The sequence below is a fragment of the Perognathus longimembris genome, chromosome 12, assembly GCF_023159225.1.
Source record: "Perognathus longimembris pacificus isolate PPM17 chromosome 12, ASM2315922v1, whole genome shotgun sequence".
NCBI lineage: Eukaryota > Metazoa > Chordata > Mammalia > Rodentia > Heteromyidae > Perognathus > Perognathus longimembris.
The window spans coordinates 49,783,011-49,804,989 of record NC_063172.1 but is presented as its reverse complement, the minus strand read 5'-3'; the positions used below and the strand labels follow the sequence as shown (position 1 = coordinate 49,804,989).

At 38.6% G+C, this 21,979-nt stretch overlaps 1 protein-coding gene across 9 annotated transcripts in view; it reads right to left on the bottom strand.

The window, feature by feature from the left end:
- Window positions 1-21,979, bottom strand: part of Stau2 (staufen double-stranded RNA binding protein 2) — a 262,522-nt gene that overhangs the window by 44,469 nt on the left and 196,074 nt on the right. The window lies entirely within an intron of this gene.

Genomic DNA, 21,979 nt, shown 5'->3' with positions numbered 1-21,979 from the left:
AGAGATAAGCACCTAACAGACTTTCCTGCCAAAGTTGGCTTTGAACTTTGATCCTCCAATCTCAGCCTCTTCAATATCTAAGATTATAGGCAGGAACCACCAAAGCTCAGTTTGCCATCTGAATTCTAGCCTGAAAGAAAAAGCCAGAGGCTGGATTTGCCAGTGATGTCATATGACCAGCCAGTGCCTAGACTAACACTTTCTAATATAACACCATCAAAAGGATTAAGTGCTTACTAGCTCAAAAATAAAATTACAAGGTGCGGCTGAAGGTGCTTCAAGCTCTGGGAGGCTTAGAGCAGTGTTCTCCCAGCTGCCTCACCCCTGTGCCAAGCGTGTCAGGAGGAAAGGGAATACTGGAGGGATCCTGACAGAAGAAGGGAGACAGAAGACAGTTTGGAAACCTCCAGTCACAAGAATAATAAATAGCCCACAATAAGTTCAGGTGCAAGGGAACAGATGATGCAGTACAAATTGCGTCTAGCATTTTCATGTACTCAGAGACCCACGCCATCTTCCCTGCCCACCTCAGAGTTGCTAAGATAAGCACATGAAATATGGTCTGCAAGAGTGATTTATGAACTATAAATCTTTTAATAATTTATTGTGGTATGTGGTCCTAATGGTTAAAAAAAAAACCCTCTGGAAGCTTCAAGAGGAAGGAGTGTCTGAAAAAGGATGGGCTTTTGTCCAGTCTGAATCTGCAAGCACTTTCCTCTTGAAATGTCGGCCCACACGCATCAACACTGCATATTTTGGGGCTGTAAAAGGTATAGTTTATCTTATAAAAAATATAAGGGGGGAACAGGTTATTTTATGATCTAGTTACTGTTAATTTTCTGTGACATACAATTCAAAAGCACTAGAGAGTTTGGGAGAATCTGAAACTTTATTTTATTTAAGGAACAAAGAGACCTTCAACATCTCCCATCTCCCCACAGTCTTCTCAGTAACAAAAGCAAGAAGAAGCCCACCACCTTTCTATCTCTCGCTATGGCTCAGGAGAGGGTGTTTAACAACTGTTCTGATGCTCTTCATGCAAAAGAGGTATGCTCTGTCCACTTAGTGGGTAGGTTTCTTGCAGGGAGAAGCAAAAAGAAATGAGCTGGCTTAAACTTCAATTACTACATGCTGTGTGTGTGTGTGTGTGTGTGTGTGTGCGCGCGCATGTGTGCACACAAAGATCAATAACTTTAAGAAGAGCTGAATTAGGTCTCTAAATCTCATTTCTTGCCCTAAAAGTACTTATAGAAAAAACCCAAACATACCAAACGTAAGAAGACTAGTATAATGGACCGTATGAACTGCCACAGCCTCAGCAAATGCCTCAGGCCTCACCTGTTCCCACAGCCCCTGGAGATTTGGAGGTAAATCCCAATGACTGTATTTCATTGGTAAATGCTTTACTATTCACTTTCCAAAGTTGGCAACGACTCTTAAGAGACACAACCTCATTATCATACCTTTAAAAAGTGACCACATTTTCTTAATATCACCAAACATCAGTGTTCAAATTTTCCCTAATTATTTCTTAACTTTTTTTTTTTTTTTTTTCCAGTTTGGGCCTTGGACTCAGGGCCTGAGCACTGTCCCTGGCTTCTTTTTGCTCAAGGCTAGCACTCTGCCACTTGAGCCACAGCGCCACTTCTGGCCATTTTCTATATATGTGGTGCTGGGGAATCAAACCCAGGGCTTCATGTATATGAGGCGAGCACTTTACCACTAGGCCATATTCCCAGCCCATTTCTTAACTTTTGGAATGTGTATGTTTTAGATATTGATCATTCTAGGTCAGCTCCTAAGACAGTTCCTCACGTAAGTCAAAATGAAGCCCAGGATAGGAGCCTTCCCAAAGCCTCCCACTTCGCACCTGCACTGCTCAGAGCTCCCCTGGCTGGTCTGCTTTCCTCCCATTCTGCCCTATCTCCTTCACTGACACGCACACATACATGTGTATGCAGATACATGTGCATACCATGAAGGGTTAAAACTTGTGTTGCATTTTAGGTTGTGTAAAATTGAATTTTTATACCAAATGGAGATTGTAATGCAACACAAAAATAGACTAAATCAGCACTTACGAAAACTATTCTTGCTGGGCACCAGGTGCCACTAGCCTTGGACAAAAAACTTCAGGGACAGTGCCCAGGCCCTGATCAAGCCCCACAACCAACACAAAAAAGAGAAAACAAATCTTAAGAATGATCAAGAGCCAGGCACTGGTGGCTCATGCCTGTAATCCTAGCTACTCAGGAGGCTGAGAACTGAGGATGATTGTTCGAAGCCAGCCCAGGCAGAAAAGTCCCCATCAGACTCTTATCTCTAATAAACTACTCAAAAATGCCAGAAGTGGTGCTGTGGCTCAAGTGGTAGAGCACTAGCTTTGAGCACAAAGAGGCTCAGAGATAGTGCCCTGGCCCTGAGTTCAAGCCCCAGGACCAGTAAAAAAAGAATGATCAAATTTATAATCAGTGAAAAACCATCAAAACTTCAAGCAGGGTATCTTTCAATAAGAAAAATACATTATGTATTTAATATGTATATTAATATGTACAATAAATTAATATGCATATAAATACTATATGCATTTAATCATATTTAGTACTACATAGTACTAAATACTATATGTATATAGATATACAAATTATATTTTACTGTACATATTTGGAATATGTACTCTGAAGATTGAAATTTTATATCCATAACTTTTCTCTCAAAATACGAGAATGCAAAATTCTTCTCAAATTTTCCAATATTGCAGACTAAAATGACTGGCTTGGAAAGTTATAAACTAAATAAAACAGAGTACACAGAGTCCCTGGGCCTTGCTTCTGCCCTGGTCAGCCTTCTTACCGGTTTCTCTGGCTCCTTCGCTTCCTCCTCCAATTCATTTAACACAGAGATGCTGAGAGTTAGTTTGTTAAAGCACAGATCCACTGTCTACAGAACAGAATTCAAATGTCTACTTGTGGCAGCTAAGATCAGGAATCTACTACCCCTTATGTCCTTTCATGTCTTGCACATCTTGGCCCTTCCCACCCCAGGAGCTTCGGTGCTCAGGCAACGCTGGAACGGCCCCAGCCCCTAAACATCTTCCTCAGGTCTCTGTGGTTTTATGTATGTTGCTCCTTCTGCCTAACAAGTGATTTTTTTATCTCCCTACATATATTAAATGAAAAATTGCAATGAAGAGACAAAGATTGAACAAGGAATAACACATGATCAATCTCTGGAGCATCTTTAATCTCAGAGAGCTCTCAACCTAAAAGTAGACACAGATAAGTAGTCAAATGTTAGGTTAAGCATGGTAAGTACAGACATTAACATGTATCAGATTTGATGAGGTCACAGGGATTTTGTCTGGATATGAGACGATTAGCATTTAGAATGTAATAGACATGAACTATAAGGAGAAAGAAGAGTCCAATCTATTATTTTTAAACCTTTCAAAGTTAAACATGATAGAATTAATATATCACCATGGAATGGTATATTCAAGAGATCAATTTGAAAGCATGTGCAGTTTATTAAAGGTAATACCTATCAAAGATTATAATCACAAAGTCAAATACAACTGGTTTACTTAAAGCAGTCTTTGTTACCAAATAAACACAAAATCTGTGGGAACCGAATCGGAAGTGTTGGCTAGCAAGAGAAGCCCAAGCAATCTGACTCACCTTTGAAGAGAATGAAGCAATCAGCTATTCCCAGAGAAGAACAAAGCATGCTGACACACACAGACAAGGATGAAGTTCAACATGACACTGAAAAGTCAGTTTATCACAAATCTGTGTAATACAAACCTATTATGTATAGTGCACAGAGGCAGATGTACACTTTTATTTAACACATGTGCGCACACACACAGTATCAATGTACCACCACCCACCCCATTCCTAGGCCAAGAAATTGAACATTCCTAGTGCTTTGGAAATTCCTAGGGTCTGTCTTCCCAGTTGCCTTCCACTTCTTTCCCGAGTGCTTTTTGTCAGTTACCCCTTTACTTTTCTGTATAATTTCCCCACATGCATTTTGCCATCTTAAAACTACTTGGTTTCTGTCTTGGAAAACTGCATGACAGGCACACATCTAAGGGAAGAGCAGCAAAAAGTCCAGCCCAGCTCAGTTCTGTGCAGATCTACAGGAGCAACGTGTCGAGAGCCTCTGGTGAGGTTGAGCAGCCTTCGGGCTGCCCTCAGGTCTGTGGTGTGAACCAGGAGCCCAAAGCCAGCAGGACAGTGGTCAGGTATGATCTTCTCTGTATCTTCTATTTTCCTTTTTATTGTGGTAAAACAGCAACAACATAACATTTGCCATTTTAACCACTTTGAAACATACAGCTCAGTGGCACTGAATACCTTTCCTTATATTGTGGTATAGCCCCCTCACCCATCCCCCCATCCCCAGAACTTTTTCCTATTTCAAAATCAAAGCAAGACTCTCCATTTCTCTTTCCTTTAGCATCTGGCATCCGCTGTTCTGTGTTGTCTTCATGACTCTGACTACTCTAGCAATCTCACTTAATGTACCTATGTTTTCTTGTGACATAGTTCCCTTGGCAAAACATCCTGAAGGTTCATCCATGTGGCAGAATTATTTTTCCTTTTAAGGCTGAATAATATTTCATTTACATATAAAACACATTGAGTCTGGCACCAGTGACTCACACTTGTAACCCTAACTTACTCAGGAGGCTAAGATCTGAGAATGACAGTTCAAAGCCAGCTGGGGCAGGAAAGTCTGTGAGACTCTTATCTCCAACTAAGCACCAAAGAAAGCCAAAAGTGGAGCTGTGGCTCAAGTGGTAGAGTGCTAATCTAGAGGAAAAAGAGCTCCGGGACAGTGTTCAGACCCTGAGTTAAAGCCCCAGAACTGGCACAATAAAATAAACAAAACACACTGAATTTATCTATTCTTCCACTGACAGATGCTTGGATATCTACCAATGGATGAATGGACTTCCCTCTCTTCAATGGATACCCTCTCTTCAAGTTCTTTCTTTTTGTTCTTTTTGACATACAATATCCATAGAAATGGAATTGCTGAATCAAAATGATTTTGTTGTTGTTTTTCAGTACTGGGGTTTGAACTCAGGACCTTGTGCTTGCTAGGCAGGTGCTCTACCAACAGAGCTATACCTCTACCCCTTCCCCCACCCCCCCAGAATTCTGAGTTTTTGTAGTTGTTGTTTTGAGGGACCACTATACAATCTTACAATGATTTTTAACTTAATTCTAGTGTGATAGAGAAGATACTTTGTAGGACCTGAATCTCTCAAGGCTTTGTTATTTTTTAAGGCTTGTATAGGCTATGTAGCCACATATTCAGTGTATATTAAAAAATACCATATGGTGGAGCATTTTCTAAAGTTGAGTCAAGTTAGTGGATAGCATTATTCAAGTCTTTTATTTATTTATTTTTTATTTTTTGGCCAGTCCTGGGCCTTGGACTCAGGGCCTGAGCACTGTCCCTGGCTTCCTTTTGCTCAAGGCTAGCACTCTGCCACTTGAGCCACAGCGCCACTTCTGGCCGTTTTCTGTATATGTGGTGCTGGGGAATCGAACCCAGGGCCTCATGTATACGAGGCAGGCTCTCTTGCCACTAGGCCATATCCCCAGCCCTATTCAAGTCTTTTAGATGCTTAGTGCTATTGTCTACACATTCCCTATATTGCTCAGCAAGTTGTTGAAATATCTGATTATAATGGTAAATTTGCCTATGTTTTTCTTTGGGGTTCGAATAGTTTTTTGCTGTATTTTGAAGCTCAGCTACTAGGTACATACACATTTAGGATTGTGTCCTCTTGATGAGCTGGTTCCTTTCTCAAATTATAAAATAATTTTGTCTCTGAATAAAGAGATCCTTTTCTTTGTTCTCAAATCTGTTCTTTCGCATAATGAATACAAGTAGTTCATCCTTATTTTGGTTGTCTATGAATATCTTTTAAGTGCAAATAATAGGCAGCTTTTTATACAGAAGGGATGATCATCTCCAAGAAAAGTTGACCAAAACCCTAACACGGATACATCAGAAGATTCTGTGCAGGGGCGAGGGACACAGCTCAGTGGAAGAACATGTGCTCAGCATGCATGGGGCCCCGGGGGAAGTCGTTGAAGGTTGCATTGAGAGGAGTGCAGTGGGGTTCTGCCACTGCAGCATCCCCACCAATTTGCATCCTCTAGGGTTATTTTTTTGTTATTTTGTTGTCTGCCAGTCCTAAGGCTTGAACTTTGAACTCAGGGCCTAGGCAGGGTTTTTGTTGTTGTTTGCTTTGCTCAAGGATGGCACTCTACCACTTGAAGGACAGCTCCACTTCTGGCTTTCTGTAATAATTAATTGGAGATAAGAGTCTCACAGACTTTTCTGCCCACCTTGTGTTGGACTGTGATCATCAGATCTCAGCCTCTTAAGTAGCGAATGCGCACCAACTCCCAGGAGTCCAGTCACCGCCAGTCTCTGCCCAGAAGCCCCTGGCTTCGCATTCTAGAATAACTATTTGGGTAAAATTAAGCCCAAACAATATTTCCATGGAGGGGGAAACCACACTGACCACTCTCTCTAGTCAGAAAGGTATTTATTTCTCTAACGCCACATCAGTATAATTGCAATTAATGTGGAATGATAGATTGAGAAACTCTACGAAGAATTAAAATGTGCTTCAACTAGAGCAGTATTTTAGGAATCTGAGGCAGCATTCAATGCTTTGAATCTTCAGCTGTGATGTTTCAAGGGAGGAAATACTGCTGTGGAAACATCGGGATGAATTTTCACTGCATGTGTCTAGTGAGTCTTGGGGATGAATCAGAGCTGATTCTGACTCAAAAATTCCCTGGTCTTCCAACAATTCTATGGGGCGAACCTTTTGTTTTCCTTTAGGTCTGGTGCGGTAGGTGGGCCGCTCTTTGCAGCATCCTCCTACTGGGCCATTAGTCTGCGGACAGACAGTCTATTCACTGTTATCCCACACAGGTGAGGGACTTTTTCTTCTATTTCAATTTACTTTTAGATCTGGAGAATTGCTTTTGTTGCTGCTGGCCTTTATCAGATTTAAACTCCTCTCAGGTGTGGGGCTACCCTCAGTAACTCACAGGTATTCTATCATCTCAGCAAATCCCAGCAGGTGGGTGTTACACGCCTCATTACAGGCAGGTGGAACACTGGCCGGTGCTCACTGCCAGGGAGTTTGTGCTCGAGCAGCCAGAGAAACGCCCCAGCTGCAATTTCCCCCGAGGCTACTCTAGCTACTGGTTAAGAGCTTAGTAGTAATCATAATTAATAATAATAGAAAAGAAGAAAAGCAAAAGCTTCATGATCTAAAAAGCTTCATAGTTGAAAATTAAATAGGCATCCAACAGTAAACAAGTTAGTTAATTCCAGCATGCAGGACATATCTCTAGGTAAGACAGGAACTCCAAAGGAGAAATAGACTTTGGTGCTGTGTACACTGACTGGAAGCAAACACGCGTAAATATACAAATAACACTGAATACTAGGGTGCCCTTCCCAGCTACAGTCACCAGCTACCACTTTTCATTTAATATGTACTGAAGTTAAAATGGACTTTTCGTGGTGTTGTTTGTTTCTGGTTGTTTTTACAGAAGTAGAATGGATGCACTTGGCTCTGGAGTTGGAACCCAGAGCTTTGCCCACATTAGGCAAGTGTTCTATCACTGGGCTACATTCCCAAGTTTTATTTCAATGGGAATCTTTTATTTGGGTCACATGCTATTTATAGTAACTAATGTAGTTTCTCAGAAAAATAAAGAATCACTAATTGTGACAAAAACTTTATTACAGAAAAATAACCGGGGATTGTGATATTTCATTCGTAGTTTATAAACTGATTGCAATTACTCAAAAATAAAACTTAATGACTTCATTTGCAGGATCACATGAAGTTTGGATCAGCTACTGTGTACAGGTGCAGGTGCTATTTAGCCAACTGAGATGACTTAATAGGTGGCTTTCTCTACAAAGAAAGGTAAACAGAGCTCCCATACCTCGTATAATTTCCTTGTATCAGAACCAAAGATAATATTTAATATTTGCTTTCTACCTTACACAAGATTTCTTTAGAGCTCTATACACAGAACAGAGGCCAGACATAGTACTCTGGTATGGATCACCAGAGTATCATGGTATAGAATACTGGTAAGTATAGTGCAGAGTAATTGGCAGCCAGAAAACAGATCCAACAGTCTAAAACAAGAGAAACACTAAAGCCTAAGAGGAAATGTATCTGAAAACCTAAAATGAGAAATTTCTAAAACAAGAGATAAAGTGGCTGGCCTTTCTTCTCTCCTGTCCATCTAGTTAAATATGGAGTTAGGGGGAAAGTGTCCACATGCTGAGAACAGACTAAAAAGAATGGCTTGGCTTGAATGAATTTTAATAACATAACCCAACAGAAAGGAGAAACTTGTAAAAGCCATGATTGAAAGCCCATTCACAGAACTTGAAAAAATCAGAAAAACAGTAACTTTACAAACTGCCTAGATAATCATGAATAATCATTGACTTGGTTTGCCACTATTTCAAAGAAACTATGCAACTTACATGTAGTCTTTTGCACAGTTCTTATCTGTGATCAGTTCAAAGCTTGATGAATTCTTGACTGAATTTTTAAGCCTTTGAAGTCTTATATTTCAGTACTATACGATTAGCATTTAAGCAAAGCTGCCTGATCTTGAGAAAATCCAATCTCTTTTGATGATTAAATTTCAGTAATTGAACATAAAAACATCTGGAATGAGAAAGGTTGTATAAATGAACTGTCAGCATATATTACAACATGATAATGTTGCTTAGGTAAGAAAAAGCTCCTGGAAGAAGTTGGCACGAGGAGGAGCCAATTGGAAAAACAGGAAGTAAGCCATGGCTGAAGTAATGAAAAGGAATTCCATTAATGCCCCAGGCCAGGTATGTGAAGGAGGTGAGATTGATAGGTCGAACTTGCAGATTAACTGTGTGGGACATTCAGAGGCCCTGCCCACATGCTATGTTCTGTGTTGGAGTTCAAGTAAAAGCCCTGTTTGCAGTCCTACTCTCCCTCACAAAATTCTAAAGATTTTGTTTCAGCCATCACCAGCCAGGGAACCTTTTCATGAAAAGAAAAATAGTCATGTCCAGAGTTACTCTCATAAAAAGATGCAGGTAGTGTCCACTTTTAGTGTCAAAAACAATTTCAAAAGCTACGTTTCACATAAAGAGATGACAATGACCATGAGATCACCAAGTCCCCTTGGCTATTTCTAATAAATGGTCAGATTTTAGAAGCCAATATAAGGTGACAGCAAAATAATTCTTAAAATGTGATATTCATGTAGATGGGAGTAAGGAAGACATTTCTAGAGTCCCTGGAGAGCATCGCAATCTAGTTTGTTAACATCCTTGCAGTGTGATAAAGACACCTTTGGGTTCTGAATATAGCTTCCTATTTCAAATGATTATATAATGGCACAGGTGTCAGTTAAATGGATTTGCCTTATTTTCTAAAACATAGTTTCTAAGGCCTGGAAATGTGGCTCAGCAGTAGATGCCTGCTTAGAAAGCTCCAGGCCCTGACTTCAAATCCTAGTTCTGCCACACACACAAAAAGCATGGAAATAACAAAAAATTCTTTCAAAAAATAGATAGGAAGTTCTGGGAATCCTTTAGGGCAGGTTAATAAGTGTCTTTTTAATACAATAAACTTAGGGTGAAATAATGTTCTACTAAGTTAGCTATTGCTTACAATTAAAGTATGTGTATTGTCTTAGTTTATAAGATGGTCTAGTTATAGTTCTACCAACTGACACTTAACTTAGGCAAAAGGATCCCATTTTCTTACCTATGTCTCCTGCTATACATTGAGAAATGACCAACTCCTGATTCCTTCTTCTGTGGCTCCCTTACTGTGTGGCAATTTCAAACTCCAAGACTAAGCAGTCTGGAGATTAATTTAAATTACCTGAAGTAAATCTAATAAAATAACGATTGACAACTGCTCATGACAGAAGATAAATCACCTTAAGGGACTTACTTTTCCCATACCTTACTAATTAGTAATGTTGCATCACAATGACTTGATCCTTTTCCCAAGCATAAATTCACATATGGTAATTAGAATAATCCACATTCTAATCCCACAGGCTGAACACTGGTGGCACAGAAGCAACCATTGCTAGAACTTGTATGTTTAAATTTCACCACAGATTCCTCGGCCCAGCAAATGAAGTTCCAACCATTTTTTAAATGTTGTTTTCTTACACTCATCCCTTTCAAGAATTACAACTCTCTTAAGGTAAACTTTTTTCCCTAAAATTATCATTTCATTTAATAGAACACAAAAGTATGGATTTATTCTACGACAGGCACAATTCTGTGCTCTTCAAAAAATAACCCTCTGATGCACGTGGGGTGGCGATCATCTATAATTCCAGCCCCTGAGCAGCTGAGGCAGGAAGATCAGGAGTTTGAGGCCATCCTGGGTTATAGAGCAAGTGCTGCCATAAAACCCAACATCACAGTGCAACACAAAACCCATGACATTCTACAGGAAGAGTTTCCAATCCAATCATGGCATGCTGGCGGGAGACTGCATGGAGGGTCAGCAAAGGAAGAAATCTGTGCCAGTGACAGGGCTAGAACATGTGTTTCTAGATCACTTCGACCTCTGCAGAATAATTTCAGGAACCAACACAATTATGATAGGCAACAATAGAGAAGGCTGTCCAAAACGGGGGGGGGGGGGGGCGCGGATCTAGAACAAGATAAAGTCACAAAAGCCCAAGGGAAATTAGTGGTTTGGCCAAAGACAAAGACTGCTTGTGTGGGAGAAAGGAAGAAGAAGCCTATGGAAAGCTCAGAATCCCATTCAGCATCTTGGCCTTTTCTCTTTAAGGAGTCTAGACAGAAGGGAAACATAATAATATAGAGCAGGATTCCTACAAGTAAGTAACTCAAAATTGTGCCAGTTAAGTACATGATCCCAGAGGAAAAGGCTTTCTGTTTATACCTATCCCATTCTTGTTGCATAAAAAAGTCAATGAAAAAAAAGCTAAATTGACTCCTTCAAGGTAAATATGAAAAAACTGAACATTGCTATTGGTACATCTCTTAGTGAAAATAAGATCCTGTGTGATTTAGCTCAAATAAATGAGCACTTGGGTAATCTCAAAATATCCTTCCTAGGTTACCCCACATAGCATATAAATAGAAATATATTAACAAACTGTCTAGGTAAGGAGATGGTATTGCAAACTTATGTAGTCAGGCTTTGAATACCATCAACTAGTTATTTATATAAAAAGTAAAAACAGCTGTTTTTACCAAACACGGCATCTAATTTAAGAAAATTCTTGTTTTTTACATTTTCCCCTTAGAGTATCTATTATCTATTTCTGCTAGATGTGAATCTTTGTGAATCTGTCTGTGCTTAGCACACATGAAGCCCTGGGTTCAATCTCATGCACTGCAAATAGGTCTGGCGCTGGTGACTCACACCTATAGCATTATCATGCCTAGAGCTATATCTCAGCTCAAGAGGCTGAGGTCTCAGGATGATGGTTCAAAGCCTGCCCAGGCAGAAAAGTCTATGAGACTCTTAACTCAAATTAATCACCAGAAAACTGGAAGTGGCACTGTGGCTCAAAGTGATAGAGGGCTAGCCTTGAGCAAAAGAGTGGCCCAGAGTTCAAGCCCCCTGACCAACTAACTAAATAAATAGTTGTCTTAATCTGGGAATACAAAAGAGTCATGTTTTTTTTGTTGTTGTTGTTTGTTTGTTTGTTTTGGCCAGTCCTGGGCCTTGGACTCAGGGCCTGAGCACTGTCCCTGGCTTCTTCCCGCTCAAGGCTAGCACTCTGCCACTTGAGCCACAGCGCCGCTTCTGGCCGTTTTCTGTATATGTGGTGCTGGGGAATCGAACCTAGGGCCTCGTGTATCCGAGGCAGGCACTCTTGCCACTAGGCTATATCCCCAGCCCAAAAGAGTCATGTTTTAAAGGCCACAGAAAACTCTGATATTTCACAATTTCCTTTTCTCTTTGGCCTTCAGACTTGAGATGGGAGGAAAAACCTTACTGGAAGGAGTCATGGCTGAAAACACCCATATCCATTAGGTTGATAGTGGGAAACAACACAAATATACTTCCTTTTGAAAGAATTCTCCAGAAGTGCCTTCTGGAAAGAACCTTGGAAGTCAGTGCCTGTAACGGAGTCTGGTGGGTGGACCCAGGGGAAGTGAATGAGTTTTGAGTGGTATGGAAGAGAAGGGGTCTGACATTTTCTTCACCCTTGAAAAATCCTTATAGTCATTGGAAATGAAAAAGAAAGCACACTCCTGAGCTCAGCAGGGATCATGGGTAAAGAACTTACTTCAGTCTCCTGATTCACATAAACACTTGCAAGTGTCCTTCTACGTGATAAAGAGAGCGGCAAGGGAGTTTCTAATTTGCTTAGGGTCCAAGCCTGATCCTGCTGCTCTCTGCAATTTGAAAAGGAACATTTTGCTTGTAATTTGCCTATATCAAGTACCCTGGCTCAATGGAAAAGCTTTACACATATTGGTGGACAGCACTGCTGTATTGTGGCATTACTATCAATGGTAAACTGTGGTTCAAATAATCCCAGGACAAAGTAACTTGATACATATTAACATCTGATAGAAACAAAACAAACCCAAACTTTAGGATTCAAGAAAACAGAGATTGGGCTGGGGATATAGCCTAGTGGCAAGAGTGCCTGCCTCGGATACACGTGGCCCTAGGTTCGATTCCCCAGCAACACATATACAGAAAACGGCCAGAAGCGGTGCTGTGGCTCAAGTGGCAGAGTGCTAGCCTTGAGCGGGAAGAAGCCAGGGACAGTGCTCAGGCCCTGAGTCCAAGGCCCAGGACTGGCCAAAAAAAAAAAAAAAAAAGAAAACAGAGATTAAACTTCACTTAAAAAGCAAAATATAAAATGTTCATAGGTATGACCTATCACATAAAAATTGATGTTTAATAAATCATAACCTATATTATAACTGATTTATGATAAAATAGTAAGAAAAATAAATGATTCTCAAATATAAAGTCTCTTACATAATTTGGGGAAAAATCAGTTTACAATACACCAAAAATACTGTGTGGTTCAAATATATAATCTAGGGGAACTGATTTCAATTTTTGCAGAAAGTTTTATTTAATGAGTGCTATAAAATTATATGCATGCATCAATAAAAATTTGTTAAACATTTTTGTCTCTTGACAAACTAAGTAATTGAGTATAGTATTTTATAGAATAAATTTTTAAATTACCTTAATTTAAGAAGTGATAGGATTAAAACAAAAAGAACAATATCTTTAGCTGAAAAGATTCAAAGACAAAAATTCAAGTTTCCTATTTAGAACACCAAATTCATCATAAGATAGCTTTTGGTCAAATAAACCTCAACATTTGTGTCTTTGTTTTTGCTGGATCAAGGAAATAAAGTTGTAGTAAAAGGAATAACACTGTAATAAATTGTTTCAAAGCAAAGGTAAAATGGCTATCCAATTAAGCCATAACTTTAAAAATCACCTTGAGGTTAAATTGGAGAGAAATATGAGGAAGAGGGCAGTCTTTTGAATCTGAGGTCTCCTCATTGATGATGACAGATTCAGTTATTTAAGCTCTTGTTCACTATTTCATTTATAAGGTGCTTTTAACAATATTTCATCCCTCAACACAGGAAATAAGGAACACTTTAAAAGAAAAAAAAAGCTAACCTAGGCTATCAAAGTTTTTGCTAAGAAAAATAAACTAATCAAGATTGATCTCCTGGGTCTCTCAGAAGTTCACCAATTCCAAATGTTCATGAAAGTTTCAAAGGGTAAGAAAATGAAGTTTCTTTATAGTACAACATATTGTATGATATTTCTTTATAATACAATGTTTAATAATTCCTTGTGAGGGATTCAGCAGCATTTGGGGAAAGTATATTTCACTATTATTAAAATACATGCTAACACAAAAAGAAGATAAAACAACTTTTTTTCCCCTAGACCCCACAAAGTCTGGATCAATTTTGTCTGTCATTGTTAAGGGATTTTCTAGGATAGTTCTGAAGAGAAGTTATCAGTAAAAGGGAATGATTTTCCACATTATTTGAAAAAAAATGAACCACATAACTTATAAACAAAATAGAACAAACGAGAGACTTCATTAATGTTTAATGTAAACTGACACATTCTTTCTTGAGAGGTCTTCAATATTACTTAGAATGAATGAAATGATTTTTTAAAATGCTAACTGCATTGCTGAAAACAACAACCAACCCTTAGTGTTTCTATAAATGCTCCCCTACAATGGAATGAATAGTTGAGTACAACTAAGGGAGGCCTTATTCTAATGCACCTCAGACAGTCAACTAATTTCTCCTGGTTTAAACTTCTGAGTGTAAACACTTGATGATAAACGAGATAAGGTGTGAATGACCAGTGTGGTTTGGCCCATAAAACAGGTTTAGGAAAATAAAACCTGTAAATTTGATCACCTGCCTTAGGTCGGGCATCCTGGGCAACATAGCTAGGGTTTTAAAGGAATCATCTAAATGTGTGATCTGAAGTAATGAAATTCTGATCATTTACCTTTTAAGTCACATTTCTACCCTCAAGGAGCCTAGTATATGAAAGATGTGTCATTATGTTATTGAGATCCAGGGAGCTCTGAATTGAAAGGTGGAGAGCTAATCATCAGAGAGGACCCACTGAGCCAAAGAGTTTTATAGACTCAGTTTTACACAAAGTTTTGGGAGCTTTAACAGGCACTCACATTAAGCAAGAAGGATTGCAGTGCTTCACAGCAGTAGGTCTATTGTTCAAGAAGAAATACATTTCATGTGATTCATTATGAAAGAGAGGTGGGGGGAATCCTTTTGGCATTCTGCATGTAAAATCTTCTCAAAAAGACATCTGCAGTTTTAAAAAAAAATCCACCTACTTTTACTACTACAACCTTTGTTAATTTTCTACAGTTCTCTGCTCTAGTAACTTAAAAGTCATTTCCTTAAGAAAACAGATGACAGACAACTTGAGTGACTGATTATATTGTGCCATCACTTTGTTTTTCTCAGAGTCCTGGGTTTAAGAGGATGGATGTTAGTGTAAATGACAGCAAGGGAGCTTCACATAAGATTTCACTTCTGTTCAAAGACAAGCTAATGTAACCTCACTGCGGGGCTATCAACTTGACAAATGGACACCAAGAAACCCTCTGCCTCCCACTGAAACCCGAGAGCCTGATTTACACAATATACTCCCTGTAGATGGAAAAAGACTTCATGCTGCTAGGCTGTATAATGGGTTGATCTGATCATTCTTTTCATGTAATGAAATTTGATAATATGGAGGTGAAATGCATCTCAAAGAATGAAGCAAGTTAATGAACTTATAAAACTACACTTAAGACCTTTTAAAACCTGAATAAACAAAAAGGACAGCTCAACCCAGGTCGCAGAGATGTAGCAGTTCTCATGTTTAAGCCTGAAATCAAAGATAGATGGCTTTTACTTACAATGAATAGGAGATACTAGCATGGAGGAGAATGGCTTGACTCAAATGGGCCACACTATAACCTGCAGACGCTCGTGTGCCTTATCTTTGCCATCAGCTTTTGAAGGACTCAGCTCTTTAGCACAAGAATTCTACTTCACTTTATCCTGTTACATTATTTTCCTAGCCATCTTTTCCTTTTACAGTGGGAAATTGAATTTATAACCACCATGCACAATTAACAATCTCATCTTGAGATCTAAACATATCCTAAACCACCTATGAGACAAAAATCATCCAAAAAATCAGAGCTCCATAATACAGAAACTTCTGCTTCGAAGTCCTAGCATGAATTCTTACTCATTTACGGAATAAGTATTTGAATCACATTTAAAAAGAAATTGATGGTATAGTATGTTTTGTAGGCAAGGCTGTTTTCTAGTGGTCTACTTAAAGTGATGGTAAGTAGACACGATGAATGTGAACGGACAGCAAAAGCAGTTCTACCACATGTAAATGGTGGATGCGTTGGAATTTTAGTCTTCTATTTACTTTGCTGTTGTCACAAATAAAGCAAGCACTTATGAAAACATTTCATGCTGAAGTGAAAGGATTTCAACAGCTGCTGATTTGGTGACATGGAGGAGCCAGGAGGAGATGTCCTGCTGAATTAACGTTTTGGAAATGTTAAAAAGAAACTTCAAACAGACCTTTTTTAGCAGGCGGTCAAAGATTTTGCTCGGTGGGGATCATGTGAAGGCTAGCAGAGCAGTCACTCAGCCATGAATCAGACTTGTCAATAGTTGCCTATTTTCTCAACAGGTGATTCCAACAGTCACACAGCCTATTCCCCTAACATCTCTGTGTACTTGCAGGAAAAAGCAAGTCTAGATTTCCGGTCTGGAACTACACAGGAAGGCATAGCGTGCTGGAGTGGGAAACAGGAGTTTAAGGGAGTTAAATACATATTTTTACATTTGTACTTTTGCTTCTTTTCTTTTTCTAGTTAAAAAAATAGCCGTTATTTTTTAAATCTATTGACTTTCAAACAAAATTCTATCTAGTTCAAAATCTGGAGCAGTGTCAACCGAAGAATTATAAAGAGGCATGAACCTTGGAAAAGAGCAAAGGTCAAAACTTTCATTTTATAGATGAGGGAATGTCAGCCTACAGTGATTTGAGCAATCCACCAAGGGTCACAAATTTATTTATTGGTGTCTAAGATTAGGACTTCCATTTTCTGACTCCTCCATTTACTGGGTTACTTTTAGCAACATTAAAATACTCGAGAAGAAAATCATTAAACTGGGTAGATCCCTCATGAGTCGATGTTTTTCTGATTTGGCATGTTTTGATTTTTTTTTTCTTTACACTGGCCACAGGGAGATAAAATTAATGGAAAATTCCTTCCATACACCACCAAGAAATTGGGGCAGGAGAGGAAAAAAAGATCTAACCTTTGTTTTCAATTTTAACATTTAAGAGTTTAGTACAAATATAGAGGACAAAAATAATAAGGCATTTCCTTGTTACTGACTCTGATGGACATTGTAAACTACTCCATGCAAGCTACTATTATGTCAGAAAATTACCAGGTATCTATTAAATAAGCCCACACTGTTTTCTATTGTTCAAGGGCATTTGACTTGTTTTGGAAAGCATAAATGCAGAGAGTTCAGTGAAAGTTCTCGGAGCAGTGCTTGCAGCCTTAACCAGCCTTACCTACCACCTCCACAGAGCTGGGTCCACTTCAATGGCACATGGCCATTTACCAGAGAGCGCCAGGATGGAATTCCAGCCTGAATAAACCACCTCCTACTGGCGAATTGCTTGTGAGATAAGTGCTCTGCTCACAGTACTTTATATATGATTCAGAGACAACAATTAGGACATAAAAGAAATACCAATTCCATAAACACTCATACATGCATTCACACACGTGCACACACACACACATACACACACCCCTCCTAGAGCCCAAGCTTGTTTATTAAAATTTACACTTTAGAACTTCACTGTGTGTGATGTGAGGAAGCAGGTACCGTGAAGTAAAGGTTGATGGGAATGTAGAAGATGGACTGGATTTACACATCATGATGAAGGCATACCCACCCTTTGACCCAGCATTCCTCATACAGAAAACCCCATGCAGATAAGTCAGTAAGTAGAGGAAGATATATGTGGCAAACAGTTTCGTGGCAATGTTAGTTATGGTAGTACAGAGCTGGAAAACAAACCAGGAGAAAAATGATGGTAGGTACATATGCAGGAATAGACACAGCTGTCAAAAACCATGGTACATGGCAATAGCTCCCACCTGTAATCCTACCTACTCAGAGGCTGAGACCTAAGGAATTGGGGCTCAAAGTCAGCCCAGGGGAAAAAAAAAGTCTGTGAGATTTCATCTCTAATTTCCCAGTAAAATGCCAGGCTGGAGGCATGACTTAAGTAGTAGAGCACCAGCTGTGTGCAAGAGAGCTTAGTGAGAGGGCAGGGCCCTGACTAAAAGCCCTGGTACCAGCAAACAAAACAAAAACCAAAATGAACAAAAACAAAACCCATTGTATATCTACTGTAGAGTTAGAGTAATGTTAACTTAAAAATCAGCAGAATGGAGAACCTAGAAACAGACCCATCCTTGCTTGGCCATTGATTTTCAACAAAGTATCAAGGAAACCCAATCAAGTCTGAATAACTGAATGATCCATATGGGGGCAAAGTGAATCTCAACTTCTTCCTCATACTACATGTAAACATTAACCAAAGGTCTACCTTAAAACTGGATCTAATGGCTGCAACTAGAAAGCTTTTAGATAAACACAAAGGAGAAAATCTGACATACTAGGAATCAACAGAAGTCTCTTAAGACAGACATAAATACTCATAAAATAAAACAATGATAAATTGGATCATATCAAAAGTTTTTAAAAGTCTGCTTATAAAAATACACGGTTGGGGGAATAGGTAATGGCTGTCATAGAGGGGGTAAGATTGATTGGAACATAGTGTAAGCATGTGGAGATGTATAAATGAGCCTTTCTCCTGTAAAACCAACATAACCAAAAAAGACAATTCATTATTTTAAAAATGAATGAGAAAGCCACAAGCTGTATTTGCCATATAAATCCCATCTGACAGGATATATAGGATAAAGAACTCCTGTAACTTAATAATAAAAAGAAAATCAGATTTAAGAAGTAGAATCTTTACAAAGTAAGCTATGAGTAGATGATAGATGGTTAATAAATACATCATTAGCCATTGAGGAACAACAAACACATAACCATAATACAATACTATTTCTCACCCACCAGAATAGCTCAATTAAAAGGTAAGAACCCCCCTGCCCCCAATCAAGTCAGGTATGGTTGGGTGTGCTGGTAATTCCATCTATGCAAGAGCATACAAGGAGGATCACAGTATAAGGTCAGCCCCAAACAAAAAAGTTAGACCCTACCTGAAAAAAATAACTAAAACACAAAAAGAGTTGGGGAGGGGTAGCTCAAGAGTTAGAGTGCCTGCCTAGCATATGTTAGGCTATGAGTTCAAAACCCCAGTATCAGAGAGAAAGAAAGAGGGTGGGGGGAGAGGGGAGGAGCATTGGTTCCATTGTCTATCAAAAGGAGAATACATAAGCAAATCTAATTTACATAGTGAAACATTATTCAGCAACAGCAAGAAACAAATTGTGCATATATGTTCAAGAGGCATACATTTTAGAAATATGTTGGTGAGAAAAGAAGTGTTGCACCAAGTGTGCACTGAGTGATTCTCTATGTGCATTTCTGGAACAGTTAAAAATGACAGGTTGTAGACAACTACACTGCCTTTTGGCGGGGGGTTGGGGGGTGAGTTTGGGATTTACTTAAAAGGTAAATGAGGCACTTTTATTGTAATGCTAATGCTTTCTCTCTCAAGAGAGGTTTGAGTTTCCTTCTGCAGATGGTCAGAAGTTGTCAACTGGTCCACTTAAACTTTTGACATTTTTATCGCAAAAGGTTAAAAAAAAAAAAAGAAAAAACCCTCCAAGCCAATAGTGGCCAGAAGCTGATGACACAGATGCTGAAGGATGAATCAAGACTGGCAGAGCAGACACCTCCGAACGGGAGACTGCCAGAGAGAGCTGCTTAAACAGTGAGGCACGTGAGGAACTAGCGAGCAAACTATTAATTGTACAATCCTGATGACAGGGAGAACTATTCCTATAAAAGTCTCTCAACTTTTCTGCATGTTATAAATTTCACAATAAAATATTGGAAAAACAATTAGCCACGTTTATATAAATTTGAACAGAAAACATGTGCCATGCATCTTAGAAGGTCATGAATAGTTCTTTAAAAAGTAAGACCATATACACAGAGACAGACAGAAAGACTGTTGTCTGTCTGCAGAGTAATTTACCAAATTTATTCATCTTCTTTCCCCTCTCTAACCACTCATCATCCTCTCTCTTCTCTGCCTCTTCTCTCTGTGCACAAGTGACTTACAATAAGCATGTATAATTTATCAAAGTCATATTTTTCCAAGTGGCAAATGAATTGAAAACTGAAACTGGTTAAGTTTGATAAGTTTTCCACATTTGTGGATTTAAATAGAAGTAGAGTAACAATTGTAAACCTATGAAAAATCTGTGACATTGCTCCAAGCAACAAATGTTTACAAATTTGATTCCAATTATGTTTTAAAATACACAAATTATTATGCAATAACATTATATTAAACTCTAATGTAAATTTTGTTGACAAATATTTTAAAATTTGTAAATTATTGATTTACAGGCACACAGAAAGAGAAACAAAATCCATCCAGTTGTGTTCCAGTCAACAAAATGGAGAAGCACAAATCACAGAACATTTACAAAGCTCCATGGGTCATGTGTAATTAAGAACATTTTATTGTATTCTCAGACTTCTTATTTTTGGCAGTGCTAATGTTTAATTCAGGGCTTCACGGCTAGGCAGGGTATCATGCCCCTATTTTTTTTGCTTTGGTGATTTTTGCGAGGGGATCCGGCTTTTTACCTAGCCAGGACTATGATCTGTTTTACACTTCCTGGCACAGCTAGGATGACAGGTGTGCAGCTGGGCTTTTATTTGATTTTATTTTGCTTGCCTGGTCTGGAACTGTGATCCTATTCTCAGATTTTAAAAAAATATGTCGATCAATCAATAGGTAGACAGATAGATCAATCTATTTGTATAATCAGATTAAAAACCCTGTTCCCATTTCTAAATTAGTATATTCTGCTGATATAAAAGAATTTAGACTCTTTATTTTGGGGGTGGGATGTTTTCATTTGCTATTGAAACAATAATTCTACTTTGTGTAACATTCTGAGATAGCTGGGTATAACCCAAGAGTACCACTGAAAAAGAATGCATTGATTTCTCCAGGCATTCTATGTACTAGAGATATTACTAAATATAAATTTGGTGATATGTGAGAGGATGTGACTATGCTATTCATTAATTTACAGATTCTGAGTTATCCTATTCATTATTATAAAAACTATATAAAATGAGGTAAGAGACCAGCTTGGTGGTACACTGCTAGCCTAGGTCCTAGGTTCAAACTACAGTACTGAAAAAAGAAAAGAAAAATCCTACAGCAATAACAAAAAACAACAGAAATCACAGAGGGTTACTTATTTTGCTGGCTTTGACAATGTACATTTTCTTCTCAAGTATATACAATAGTTAGCAAGACAGTATGTAAAATAAAAAGTCTATCATTTAATTTTAATTGATAATTTTGTTACTGGTTAAAAAGAAATGTCCAAATGTGCTGGCTATGGGAATATATGCCTGTAGCCCTGTACTTGGGAGACTGAAGTAGAGAGAATTGTGAAGTGGAGGCTGGCCTTTACCTCAGAAAACCCAAAAAAACTAAAATCAAACATGGTCAAATGTTTGAAAAAAGAAACAGGTTTATCTCAAGGACTTACAAAATGGAGTTTTCCTCTAACAAGTTGTTTGTTTGTTTACTTATTTAACTACTTTTACCAGTCCTGGGGCTTGAACTCAGGGCCTGAGCACTGTCCCTGGCTTCTTTTTGTTCAAGGCTAGCACTCTACCTCTTGAGCCACAGCTCCACTTCTGTTTATGTGGTGCTGAGGAATCAAACCCAGAGCTTCATACATGCTAGGCAAGCACTCTACTGCTAAGTCACATTCCCAACCCAAACAAGCTTTTTTTAAAAAGTTACTTTACTAAATAGTTTAACCTCTTGTTTAGTGTTTTCTCCATTTAATACATATTATGTCTTCCAGTTTTCAAATAAAAACAATGTCCATAAAAACTCATTCTCTTTTTCAGTACTTGGTTTACTTAGAGTGTATCTTAAATGAAGTAAATCATAAGCTACTGAAGAGATAATTCAGTCAAATATGCATGTGCCTAATTAATTTAAATGTGTGCATAAAACCTAAGACTATGTACATAAACAAGCATTAGTCTATGAATATTTGTCCAGGATGTCAACAATTGA